This window comes from Canis lupus, chromosome 12 (assembly GCF_003254725.2).
Source record: "Canis lupus dingo isolate Sandy chromosome 12, ASM325472v2, whole genome shotgun sequence".
In the NCBI taxonomy this organism is placed as follows: domain Eukaryota; kingdom Metazoa; phylum Chordata; class Mammalia; order Carnivora; family Canidae; genus Canis; species Canis lupus.
In genome coordinates this window covers 49,561,020-49,574,414 of record NC_064254.1, presented here as the reverse complement: position 1 = coordinate 49,574,414, position 13,395 = coordinate 49,561,020, and the positions used below count along the sequence as shown (strand labels likewise).

Genomic DNA, 13,395 nt, shown 5'->3' with positions numbered 1-13,395 from the left:
AAAAAAGCAAAAACATGAATTTGGAAAGATATCTGTACCACCATGTTCATTGTGGCTTTATTTACAATAGCTAAGATATGAAAACAACCTAAGTGCTTATTGATAGATGAATGGATAAAGAAATTATTATTTATACATGCACATGAAATATGTTTTTAGTGGAATATTATTCAGCCATGAAAAATGCAATCTCACTATTTGCAACAACATGGGTGGACCTCACGGACATTATGTTAGGTGAAATAAATGGGGCAGAGAAAGACAAATCTTAAAAAAAAAAACATACAAACAATCTCCTGATAGGTAGAAAAACTGGTGGTTGTAAGAGCTGGGGTGGATAAAATGGGTGAACTGTTTATTTTAAATAAAAATTGTTTAAGTTAGTAAGCCTACTGTTTGAAAGCCTCAGTCCCTTCTATCTCTAAAGTTCCACTGAACATACTATAGGGAATAGTTATAAGTTATACTTTGTGGAACAATTTGTAGACCTTCTTCGACATCCTTCTAGTAATATACTTAACACTTCGTTGTAGTTTGTTGTCTGTCTCCCACACTATATCTGAGCCCCTTGAAAGGAAGAATTGTGTCTCATTCTTACCAATGCTGGCATTACCTAACAAATGGCTCAGCACATGTTTATTAAGTGACATTGCATTCCACAGCAGAGGGAAGCAAGCTTGAAAGGAACAATACAACCTCATATTAAATACACAATTAGCAACTTTCTATACTAAACACAAATTTTAGCACTAAAGAAGCTATTTGACAATTACATAATTTTTCTTTTATCTCTCATATACAGTCATTTGTAGTTTTATGAATTCTTTCTAGAAATGTTTTTTGACTCTGATCCTTCCATGCCATCCTTCTGCCATGCCATGCCTGTTCTCAAGTGTCCTCCTTCTCTTTATCTCTTGTTTGGACTATGGAAGCAGCCTGCAAGCCTTTCCCAGACGTAGTCTTCTATCTCCTCCGCACTGTTGCTGTCCTCAGCAAGTCCTTTGGCCTTCGCTCCCTATAGGATAAGGTGTAAACCTTTGCTGTCCAATTCAGTATCCACTAGCTACACATGGCTACTAAGCTCTTAAAATGTGACCAGTCCAAATTGGGATGTTAATAGATATAAAACCCACACTGCATTTTAAAGACCTAGTGAGAAAAAAGGATATAGTGTCTCACTAATAATTTTTATATTGATTACACATTGAAATGGTTATATTTTACATAAATTGGTCTAAATAATGTATCATCAAAATTAATTTATAATAAAAGATTAATTTCTCCTGATTCTTTTTATTTTTTTAATGTGGATACTAGGAAATTTGAAATCATGTGTATGGTTCACCAGATATATCTATTGGTCAGCGCTAGCCTTAACTGTATCATGACATTTAAGGTTTCTTATAACCTGGCCTCAGATACTGCTTTAGCCTTGTATCCCAGCTCTTGCTGACCTCCTCAGAATTTCTCAGAACTCCCAGATCTCACCAGGTCTATTTATACTTGTGGGGTGGGTTTTTTTCTCATATTCTGTTCCCTTCTAAATGTTCTTCTCTTTCCTTGTTAGCTTTAAAAATCCTACTCAGATTTTTAGGACCTGATTTAATTGTCCCATGCTAGTGAAGTTGTACCCCATTTCCTCAGACAGAATTAGCCACTTCTCTCTGTCGCAGGCTCTTGGTACCTCTGTTATTTTGCTTACCTTGCTGTGCTGCCATGGTGTGTCTTCTTAACTAGGTTTCTCAAGGAAAAGGCTGCAGCTTATTCCTACGAGGGCAGGACCTCGTGTCTACTGGACATTTAATTGACATTTCTTAAATTAATGTATGAATTAATTTAATCCTACTGCTGCACACACTGCTCTTCTTACATATATCCAGCCTTGACCATCTGAACCATTGGCCATGGAAAAAAATTGGATGTTGAGGTGAACTGTTGTAATGGACCTCTCAGACATGACCCCAATTTGAGATTTTTATGTTCAATGAAATGGCCTCTTCATCCTCACTGGATGACTTACAGTAACTAAAAAATTATATATTTGAATTTATGAAATCTATGGATATTATACAGACTGAGTATAAAATGACAGTATAACATGACATTTTTACTATTTTGTTTACAGGGGTTTCATAGAAGATATTTTCAATTGAAGATTCCACTTCTAAACAAGATTGAAAGTCACTGTTCTAATCCTAAATTTCATTTACATTTCTGTCCCAAAGTTCTCCTAGTTTCTCGTATCATGTGAATTCATATAGAGTAAGACTTCTCAACTCTGGCTGCACAAGAGATACAACTGGGAAGCTTCCAAAAATACCCATGCCCAGGCCTCCCCCAAGGGTCCTGCTAGAATTGAGCTGGGGACGGAGGGCCCAGGCACCAGTATTTATGAAAAGCATAAATATCTTGTAATAAGTTGATTCCACAAGTGCTTAGAGAGCCAGGTAAACTATAAAAATGTGGAAGTTTTTAGTTGATCATTTTTCTTTCCTTTTATTGAAGATACTGTGAGTGAAGGTAATGCGATGTTGCTCTTAATATATGATTTCAGGGCCAAAACCAAAATTTATTTAAACCTAAGTTCTGTGGACTATTCCCTAAATTGTCTGAAGTTAAAGTTTCCCATTTTGGTCATTTTCTAGAACCTACATGCAGCAGAATTTTAATGTTCCTTATTAGTAGAAGTAGCTAACAATAGTATCTATTTTAGATCATGGAAAGAGGACTGACAAGGGCAGTGGGTGTAAGAAGTTTGCACAGGTAGTAGCCTTCCTGGCATCCTTGTTAGCCTGAATAAACAGTTCTCCCATGACAGGACCTTCATAGCCCTACTGTGTTGATAAAATCTGACATTCTGCTTAATCACTTTTTAATGAAACTGTTCCTTTTGTTCCTGGTATGTGGGAAACCAATGCCTTTTTTAAGGTGTGGGAAAGAATAACTTTAATTTCCTAATTCAGTAAAACGGGCCGGTGATGCACATATAATTCTTGTGGAGACAAGAGAAAAAATTACCTAAATTCTATATTTTCATACATTTTTAAAAAGTTCTAAAGTACCGAAAATCTTGAAAAGAAGAAAATCTGGGATAAATACTCTGGTGACATGGTCAGAAAAAAATCCCATGAACTCTGATAGCGTGTTCCATGTCATTGGTGTATACCGTTAAAATGTAAATGTAAATAAGCATAAGTTTTGCAAATTAGCAATTTGTTGAAATGGCTGGCTCTTTAGGAAAAAAAAAAAGAAAGAAAACTACATACTTGGGGTGGAATCCTTTAGGGCATAAAAAGGGATAGAATCCTTTAGTTAACTTGGTTATTTGCAGTCGGTGTGTCATCTGTGTGAGACTGATGTCATGCAGATTGAATGCAGAGGCAAACTTGGTGTGTGTGTGTGTGTGTGTGTGTGTGTGTGTATGTGTGTGTGTATGTGTGCGTGTGTGTGCGCACGCTTGCTTTAAAGCCCCACTCCCAGAATATGAAGTGAGTGTGAAGGGCACCACAACAACCCCTGGATCTGTCAAGAATGTACCTATTTTTAACAAACTGGATCAAGTGTCAGCACTCAATAGGAGACGAAGAAGGGGGTAGAGACCGTGTTCTACAGATTGAGCGGATGGTAAACGGCCCTCTGGCGTGTTTACAGTACAGCTGTGCATTCTTAATGGCTCTGCCGCTGCCGTGTCAGGTAAAGTTTTCTTTGCACGTGATGAATGGCAGAGAATTCTTCAGCAGAGGGAACCAAAGGAGCTGGGAGGAGGGAAAGGGAAGGGAAGGACGGAAAAGAGAGAGAAAAAGAAACACGCAGCTCCAGAGGGAGATAGTCTGTGCTTTGCAGTTGCTTGTGTGGATAGAAACCAGATGGTAAGCTGGAACACCCGCTTGGCTATCTGAGGAGCCAAACATATGGTTAATGGTCGGGAGAAATAGCTTTCAGAGCCAGGGCTTTGCTGACTGCTTCATATTACAGATTGTTACAGTGTGTCATTACATTGCCAACCTAAGTGCTTAATACCCACTGCGGGCGCTGGGCATACACTTACAAGAAGGACTTTTAGCTCTTTGCTGGCTCTGAATGCCAAAGTGACATCATAGGGAGCCTTAAAATGTCTGGTGTTGGGAGGTAGGGAGAAGAGTAATTTTGTAGTGGAAACAACATTTTTTTTTTTCTAAGCCAAGCCTTCACTCCACTGAACTCTGCTGTTTTTCAGAGAACCTTTTCATACAAGAATGAATCTGTGTGTGTGTGTGTGTGTGTGTGTGTGTGTCTTTCTCTCTGTCTGTCTTTCTCTCACACACACAGACACACATACAAGTTCTGAAACAGAAATCTAAAACACAGGCCATGCCCGCCCCACCCCCAATGGATTTGACAGCCCCCTTTCACCTGGAAGCCACATCACTGCACTCACAGAGCCTGCATTTGAAGTTTCTGTTTGGGGAGCTTTGGGCAACAGCAGGCCTGTGTTATCTAAGGAACTGCTGAGCCCATTCATCTGCTTTTCACGGCCCGCTTCCTTTTATTTTTAGCCAAATCCGTCAGGCCTGACAGGCGGGTAATTCGAGCCAGAGAAAGGGCAGAGCTCCAGGTCCTTTCCACAAAGCAATTCTTCTCCTCCCTCCTGGGAGGGCTCCAGACTTGGCCTGCTTCAGGCAGATGGATTTGTTGAGTCATGTGAGATCATTTACACAAAAACACAGTGAGGCAGTGGAAATTTAAAAAAGAGAGAGAGAGAGAGAGAGGGTGGGGGAAGAGGAAGGAGGAGGGAAGCCAGGGGGAGTGCGTGCTGCCGTGGCTGCTGCGGAGCATAGGAATTTTGCAGCGAGGCAGCTAGACTGAGGAATGTTGTAGATTCATTTGTGTATAAGGTAATGTCTAGTTTACACAGCGGGGTGGAGCCAGGCTGAGGAGGCTCCTCGAACTGCTCGCCTGTATTTAAAAGCAGAAGGGGGTGTGGGGAAACTTTTTTTTATTTTTATTTTTAAAGCAACGCCCACCAAACAAAGACCACACTGTTGACAACATTGGGTTCCAGTAGCAGTAAACTACCAACAGAATGGTTTAGAGAAAATGAGTTTGCTCTGTGATGTAATACAAGTTTGCTTTGTCCTGACTCCAGCATGACTGAGGCAGCAAGGGAGGGAGGAAAGGAAAATTGGAACAGGGCTCTTGGTTAATGGTTTCCAGAAATTATTTAGCAGGACTTGAGTGGAGGGAGGAAAGTGGGATAATGTGGAGAATTACTTCGAGGTGTACCATAATTGCGGTAGGTAAAATAAAGTCATTACTATGGCTTCCTTGCTCAAGAGGAATTGAGCAACGATTTTGAAATGCCACAGAAGATATCATTTTTCCCTACCACAGTATTCCTTTTCCTCTGGCTTCTGGAACATTAAAAAAAAGCCCAACTCTTGCATCATGGTAAACAGTATTAACAGTTAGTGAATCAGTTTTGTTTACTTTTTATACCACAAGCCTCTAAAACATTCCATTAAAAAATTGTCTTCTGCTCATTCATGAAATTCTTTTTCTTCTTCAAATGTGCTTACATGCATTAGCCGGGCATAGAAGCGGGTTTTTTCCTTCTTATGCTGGACTAATAAAAGAGTTCATGAGAGAATAACAACTGGGTTATCTAACCGTACGTTATTATGACCAATGTAGTGAGAGTATGCTATGTGGAGGAAAGAGAATATTTTGAAAAGGTTCAGAAAATTAGAAATGGGAGAATTTCAAAATGTACACCATGATTATTTTCACTGTGACACATTTCTGCAATTCTGCATTTATTTAGAGTCCTACTACGTACCTGTTTTCCCCAGCCTCCCCAGCACCACCATCACGGTAGGTCACCATCACCACAGTTCCTCATACTTGGTTGATAATTGTAGAAGTTGAAACATTTTGCCACGTTTTCCAGACCTAGATATATTCTGATTATATATATGGCTTTAGTAATCATAGAACTTGGCTCATAAATTCCTTCTATGAATACTCACCACTGAGTTATAATAGTAAGCACTCAATCACACCTAACAGTGGTGCTGAAAATAGTCTAATCTAATATTGAAGCCACTCCACTCTTATCCAGGCAGCTCTAATGACCTAACTTTGCATAGGTAAAAGACAGTTTTCATTTTTTTTAAAGATTTTATTTATTTGACACAGAGAACACAAGCAGAAGGAGTGGCAGGCCGCGGCAGAGCAGGGAGCTCCATTCAGGACCCTGGGATCATATCCTGAGCTGAAAGCAGATGCTTAGCCCACTGAACCACCCAGGTGCTCCTGTTTTCATTTATTTTATTTGAAGAGAAAATTGGTAAATTTGTGGTTTTTAATTGTGCACATTTTGACTATAGGATGTCAACATTAGTTATGTGATTAAGAGTTGTCATTATTTTGGGTGACCCATACTGCTGAACAACAGTATCTACAGTGAAGACTTAAAAATATAGCAATGACTAGATTTTCCTTAGGGCTCTGCATGAGCCCTGTAATATTCTTGATATTTTTTTTTAAAAGCATATTTGTCAGGGGATCCCTGGGTGGCTCAGCGGTTTAGCGCCTGCCTTTGGCCCAGGGCGCGATCCTGGAGTCCTGGGATCGAGTCCCACGTCGGGCTCCCGGCATGGAGCCTGCTTCACCCTCCTCCTGTGTCTCTGCCTCTCTCTTTCTCTCTGTGTCTATCATAAATAAATAAAATAAATATTTTTTTAAAAAACATATTTGTCACAGAAATTTAGTTAACATCTTATAACTAAATGTGTATGTATGTTTCTTAGATAAATGTGGTCACCGTAAACATCTATATGATCTGGGATTTTGTTTTCATTTTGAAATGGAAGCTTTTTTGTTTACAAGTTCATTAAAAACTGAAAACTGTTTCTGTAAAGAAAAAAAAAAGATTTGTCATTTTAAACCTACACACATCCTTGAGTGTTCCCTCTGCATCAGGGTTTCTCGGCACTGTTGACATTTTCAACCAAATAATTCTTTATTATGGGGGCTGTTTTGTGCACGGTAGGATATTTAGCAGCATCCCTGGCCTCTACCCACTAGATGCCAGTAGCAGTCTCCCCCAGGCATGACAAAAAGGAAAAAAGAAGTCTCCATGCCTCAGAAATGTCTCCTGGGGGGCAAAGTCACCCTGGCTCAGAACCTGTTTCTGCTATATTCTTATTTTGGTTTGGAAGTTTCTTTACCTCATGCGCTGGGCACTCAGTTACTTTTGAGATCCAATTCAAGGATATAAAGTAACATTTTCCCTCCTGCCATTTATCCTAAAAGGGGGAACCCCAAGTTAGGTCAAGTTTTCCAAGGCTCAAGCTAGGGTATTTTTGGGGGAAACTTTTCCTCCCAGAAGACCTAGAGTTTTGTCCAACAGAGCAGTCTCTCTCTCAGTGCTGGCCTTGGCAGGTGGAACCCTTCAGGGCCGCGCAGCGACTTTCCCAGAGCTGTTCAAGAGGAAGTGGCCCCAGCGACTGAGCTTGGGGATGTTGACATAAGAAGAAAGGGAACTTCTCTGCAGGGACCGGAGCAGAGAGCCTAGGCCACAAGTTCAGTGGCTCGCTGCAGGCCCTCCGCCTTCATATCCAGCCCCAGAAAGAGGGAAAGGCGGCGACAACAGTTCTTTCTTTGGAGCAAAGCAGACATCCTCCCCATCCCGATGGCTGTGGTCGCAGAAGCTGGAACTCTCGTTAAACCAGGAATGTGGAGCTCTCCACGGGCTAAGGCAGGCATAAATTTCCTCTGTTTGTTTTGTGAGGACTAGTGTCGACTGCTGTAATGAGATCAGAGGATACCCCAGGGACAAGGCCTCCAGGTCGGCTGCTGGAGCCGTTTTCTGTGGCTGTTCTCTTGGCTGCTGTGGAAGAACGCAGTGACTCCACCGACCTCGGTTATGATGTGGGGGGGGGGGGTGCCCTCCTTCCATTCCTTGCCATCTTGCCTCTCCGAGGCTACCAGAACGTCAGCGTGCGGCCATCCAGTTCTAAGTCATGGAAAAGCTCGTGTGAGGCAGATTCCTTTCCTCAGACCTGAGGACGGACCTGGTTGTGTGCGGGAAGTGGGGTCTTGTACCGGGAGCTGACTTCCTTGGGAAACTGCCTGCACTGCTGATGCTGGCTGGGGGTTCGTTTCTCAGCTCCTGGGCCCCCCTCTGCCCTTCCTCACCCGACATTGCTGTGCTAGGAAGAGTTAGGGTATGAGTCACAACAATGTAGCGTATGCTACAAAGGACATATTTCTGGCTCTAGCCTGGATTATAGCCAATTGGCCATCTACAGGACCCTAAATATAGGCAGAGTTGAGTTTAGAGATATCCCCAAACTACATATTTCTGGCACCATAGTATAGACTGAGCTGGTTCAGCCTGGCCCACTTCTAGCCCCCTCTGCCCAACTCTTCCGCCACCCCCACCCCCCAATCCTTAGGTATGTTGGATAAAAGAGAAAATAGAACTTACAAGGGAAATTCCCATGTGCCAGAAGCCATTGATGCCTCAGGCCTGTGAGTGATCCAGACCTGGCCAGATTCTAGGGGGTGTGATGGTTTTACTTCCATGGGAGCTATTTGCCAAAAGGGGCAAGTAGAATTGCCCTTAGAGTCTGTGTCGGGCTTTGAGTTTGTGTGTTTAGGGTACAGTGATAGAAGATGGAAATCCAGGATTGGAAATTATGCCGTTTGAATAGCTGTGGGGTCTGCAGTTCACTACCTGCACAGTATAGGAACTTCAGTAGTTTTGACTAAGCTGGTTTGAGAGCATTAAAAGCTGTAGAGTCCTGGTAGAAGCAAACACTAGGTCCCTCTGGAAAGGTTAACAACGCAGGACGTGATACAGCCTCACAAAGAACAAGCCACACTAAGGAGAAGCTGGTGTATTGGGAAGTACGGAATGAGAGCCTCAGGAAAGCAGAGGTTAATAGTAAATCCCTGAGACTGCTTTTGACTAGGGCCCGTCCTGCCAAATTGAGCTTCCTTCTGAGGATTAATGAAAGTCCCCTCCCAGAGGAACAGGGCATTACGCCCGATCTGACTTACTAAGCAGATGAGTTTCAGTTGTAAGCACCAGCCCCCAGTAAGGCAATCGCCCCTTCATTACACTTGTCCTCAAGGTATTCTTGAGAATATTTAAATGCCTTCATTGGAAACCTTCTATTGGAGAGATAGCTGGTCTCCTTGAGCTTCTGTAAAGAGATACCTTTCTAGCGATTTCCCTTGCCATCGGTTCCTTTTCAGTGGGTCATTCTGAAGCAACCTGCTAACCAGGCTTTCTGTTAAATTATTTTAGCTTCTCAGCAAATCACAGGAAATGTGTTTGCCTAAATTGTTAAGCAAACCCCTCCAGGGAGAAGGAAGCCGGGATTGTTTGAAGGTCTCTGGGATTCTTTCAGAATAATATCAGAGAAACCCAGGTAGTCAGGCATGGCTGGTAAACCATCTTAGATGAATACGGTTTGGCCTTCTCAATCCATGGTGGACAAATAGATAGGGGATTTCCTAGAGCTCTGGGCAGCCACCAAGTACACCCCATGTAGTGACACGCACTGTTGGCAGACATGAACTCAGGATGCTGAAATGAAAGCATGCTCCTTTATTTATTAATAGGGTGATGAAATCTCTTAGGTGTAACTTTTTCTGCTGAGGCATGCAGAGGGTACCAGAAAGTACCCTCTTGACTTAAAAAGCGATGCCATACATCTTAAGAGAAAATTTTTCAATCTTTTATTCTTAATTTGGACCTGTTTTTTTTTTTTTTTCTTTTAGTCTCAAAATGTTCCGGCCAAATGAGAAGTAGATATACATTTTGACATTAAAGCATCAGAAGAGGATAAGTGGAAATAGGCTCAATCGGTGCCAGATTTAAGGAAGATCTTCCTGAAAGTTTGTCTTAGTTAGGGCTGCTATAACAGAACACCATAGACTGAGTAGCTTGAACAATGGTTTATTTCTCACAGTGCTGGAAGCTGGGAAGTCCAAGATCAAGATGCCGGCCCATTTGGTTCTAGTGAGGGACCTCTTGCAGATGGTTGACTTCCTGATACATCCACACACACGGCAGGGAGAGGGGAAGAGAGAAATTGTGCACACACATGCAGGTTCTCTGGTATGTCTTCTCATACTGGCACTAACCCCATCATGAGGGCTCCACCCTCATAACCTCATCTAAACCTAATTACCTGCCCCAAAGCCCTGCCTCTAAATACCATCACATTGGGAATTGAGCAATCTATGATTTTGGAGGGTATAAACATTCAGTCTATAACATTATATAACAACATTATAATTACATTTTACATATATTGAAAGCCTACTGTGTGTAGGGTGGTGGGACAGGTGCTGACTATTTGGGCATAAAACAGATAAGATATCTTCCTTTGGAAAACATAGAATCCAGTAGGTGGTTGAGAAGTAAACTCCTACGTGCAATTACATGCAGAATGAGGTAGTGCTGAATGGTGATGGGAAACAGAGGAGGGGAAGGACTTCATCTCTTAACACCATGCATTAAATACTTTCCTCATGGGAACCCTGGGTGGTGCAGCGGTTTAGCGCCTGCCTTTGGCCCAGGGCGCGATCCTGGAGACCCGGGATCGAATCCCACGTCGGGCTCCCTGCATGGAGCCTGCTTCTCCCTCTGCCTGTGTCTCTCCCTCTCTCTCTCTCTCTGTGACTATCATAAATAGATAAAAATTGAAAAAAAAATTTGAAAAAATACTTTCCTCATGTTACCCCATTTAATCTTCAAAATAATCTTAGGACATATAAATAATTTCCCCCCATTTTCTGGGTAAAGAGATAAAGACTCAGGGAGGGTTAGTAACTTACTGAAATCACATGCAAAGACACAGAATTGATAACTCAGATGGAATGACTTAGCTCCCGAGTTCTACTTTTCCCACTCGCCTGGAAGGCTTGCTGCACCATGAAGCCATAGCCCTATAGCCCTGGAGGGATCAGGAGACAGAATGGGAGCCCCAGTCCTGGAGATTTAAAGAAACAGTCCCATGACTTACACAAAAAGTATATGATGGAAGATAAAAACTGGCGGACCAAATCCAACCCCAATTTTCCAAAATGGTAACATAAATTGCCAACATTGAACAAGCACATGACTTTACATAATCTCTCCATTTTCTGTCCTTCTTGATTATCAGAAGCTCAGGGAACATGTACTTTGTTCCTACTTTTCTGGATTTGAGTGGCAGCCTCTCCGGGGATCCCTGTCTTCATTGGGAGGGAATGACAACTCATTGTCTTCTCTGGCCTGCCCATTCCTTCATCTTATTCTTTCTTGACTCCTGTAGGCATCTGAATCTGTGTCCGCTGGTTTAGATAGTCACACAGGCAAGAGGAGTAGGCTGAGCCAGGTAACCCCTTGGGAGTTCTATATTGTGCCTTTAATTAAGATATTCCTAAATTACTGAGGGACTAAAAATGATCTTTATAGAGTGATAGCCCTGAATCTAAACATTTGATATCGTTGTGTATGATTTCATGAAGTGGAGGAAGCCTTCAACACGTGTGCCAGAAGTAGTCCTTTGACAGCAATGGACACACACTATCACTTGGCATTCTTACTACACCTCGTTTAGCTCTCAGGGCAATGTTTTTGTGCCCCCAGCACTCTTCTTTATAATTTATAATCCTCTTATTTCCTCTTCCTTATCACAATTTCTTGTTGAACCATTGGTCATATGCTAGTTGAAATTTCGGAACACCAATTTTCAAATTGTGTTACCAGTCCTTGGGGAAGAAGGCCTCTAATCATGCTTGATGGGAAGATGCTCTCATCCTTCTGACTTGGGTTGGTGGTTTTCATGGCATATTGTGAAGGCAGGGCATGAGGGCAAGGCACAATGGCAAACATTGCTCATTCTCTTAGGGCAGAACTGTGTCATGGCATGTTTGCTGCCTAAATGTGCGGGTGGCAAGGACAGTAGGTCCTGAAGAACCAGAGACATATGTTTGCTGTGACTTTGAGGATGGAGAAGGGCCTTCGGGGAGTTCCTCAAGGAGCTCTGCTCTGATTCCTCTGCTTCTCCAGAAAGGAAGGAGCCAGCTGTGTGGGAGCTATGTGTGCATTTGGGGAATGGGACGGGGTCTGTTTGTTGCTTGACTTTTGGATCCTTTAATCCCAGCACCGTGCTCCTTAGTGTAGAAGAGAGGAATTGGACTGTCTGTAAGAAAATGGTCTTAAGTGTATCCAGTCTTGTACAAGGATTCTATCCAATTGAAGGTTGTCAAGATTTCACTTCAGAGACATGTAAATTACTCCAACTCATAAAAGCAGGGGTTGGAGAGTATTAGAGATGTATCTTTCATCTGTTTGTCTGATTTTCCAAGCTTCTAAGTCCTAGATTTAGAGAATTTCCTGTAGAGTTTTGTCCTCTTGCCTTTCCCCCCTTTCTCTCCAAACCCTGTTTGTGTCTTTATGACTTTGCTTAATTCTTCCTCACAAGTTTTCGGGTCCTCATGCTTGAGCCCTCTGTCCACCTAAGCTGCTGGATTTGGTGGTGGGAGGGAAGAAACAAGAGGCTGTTCCACAGACTGATGTCAGGGTACATTATATCTAAAAGCCAGCAAGGTCATTAACCTTGTGAGTGACCTGCTTGCTCCTAGGGGGCTATTTGCCATAGGAGTGCCTGAGCAACCCAGCTCTGTGTTATATAACCAAAGCCTTCTAGAAAGAATGTCTTAGAAGGGGGTGGGAGAGTTGGAGTGGGGAGAAAGCCCAGATCATCATACTCCGTTCTATATTGGCAGTATTAGTTGCATTTTCAAAGGCCAAAAAATAGCACTACACACACACACACACACACACACACACACACACACACACACACATACACACAGCCCTTCGACATGTTTAAGAGTGTCAAGAGTAAGAACAAATACTCTAAAGAGTACTCTCGTTAGCTAGAGTAGAGACTAGAATAAAGTTGGCTTATGCTGTTCTCACCATACCCCTATGGCACATTATCAGTGATCCAGGGAAAATAGACTTCTCTCTGTGGTAGGTGGAGGCTGATGGTAAATAAATAGTGGCGAAACAGGTAAGCCCGGTCTTAACCTACTCCGGCTCCACTTGCTGACACCCAGAGAAGCTGTAGGATGCGGTGCTATCACCAGGAGCCTGAGTCTCTCCGTCTCTTCTGTCCATGAGGACCTGGCTGGTGAGAGGCACTTGTCTGCATCACTGAACCTGTCCCTAGATACCTTTGCTTACCTGCCCTTTCGTTTTCTTCTCTCTTTGTAGCCTTCATCTTTTCTGTTCATTCTCTCTTTGATCTCTTATTCTTCCCCTGTCTCTACTTTTCTGCTTACTCACACTTCTACCCACCTGGAAAGATGAATTACATTTCATTAACCTTTCCAGAGCCCAAGGTT

General features: G+C 42.5%; 1 protein-coding gene across 6 annotated transcripts in view; it reads left to right on the top strand.

The window, feature by feature from the left end:
- BACH2 (BTB domain and CNC homolog 2) overlaps nucleotides 1-13,395 on the top strand; it is a 358,938-nt gene that overhangs the window by 81,481 nt on the left and 264,062 nt on the right. For 2 of the 6 annotated variants that reach the window (XM_025444340.3, XM_049092372.1), the window contains exon 1: nucleotides 3,431-3,693. The exons of the other annotated variants lie outside the window; for them this stretch is intronic. The gene's annotated coding sequence lies outside the window, so the exon portion shown is untranslated. Of the gene's footprint in view, nucleotides 1-3,430; nucleotides 3,694-13,395 lie in introns of those variants that run through there. 6 annotated transcript variants of the gene reach the window in all.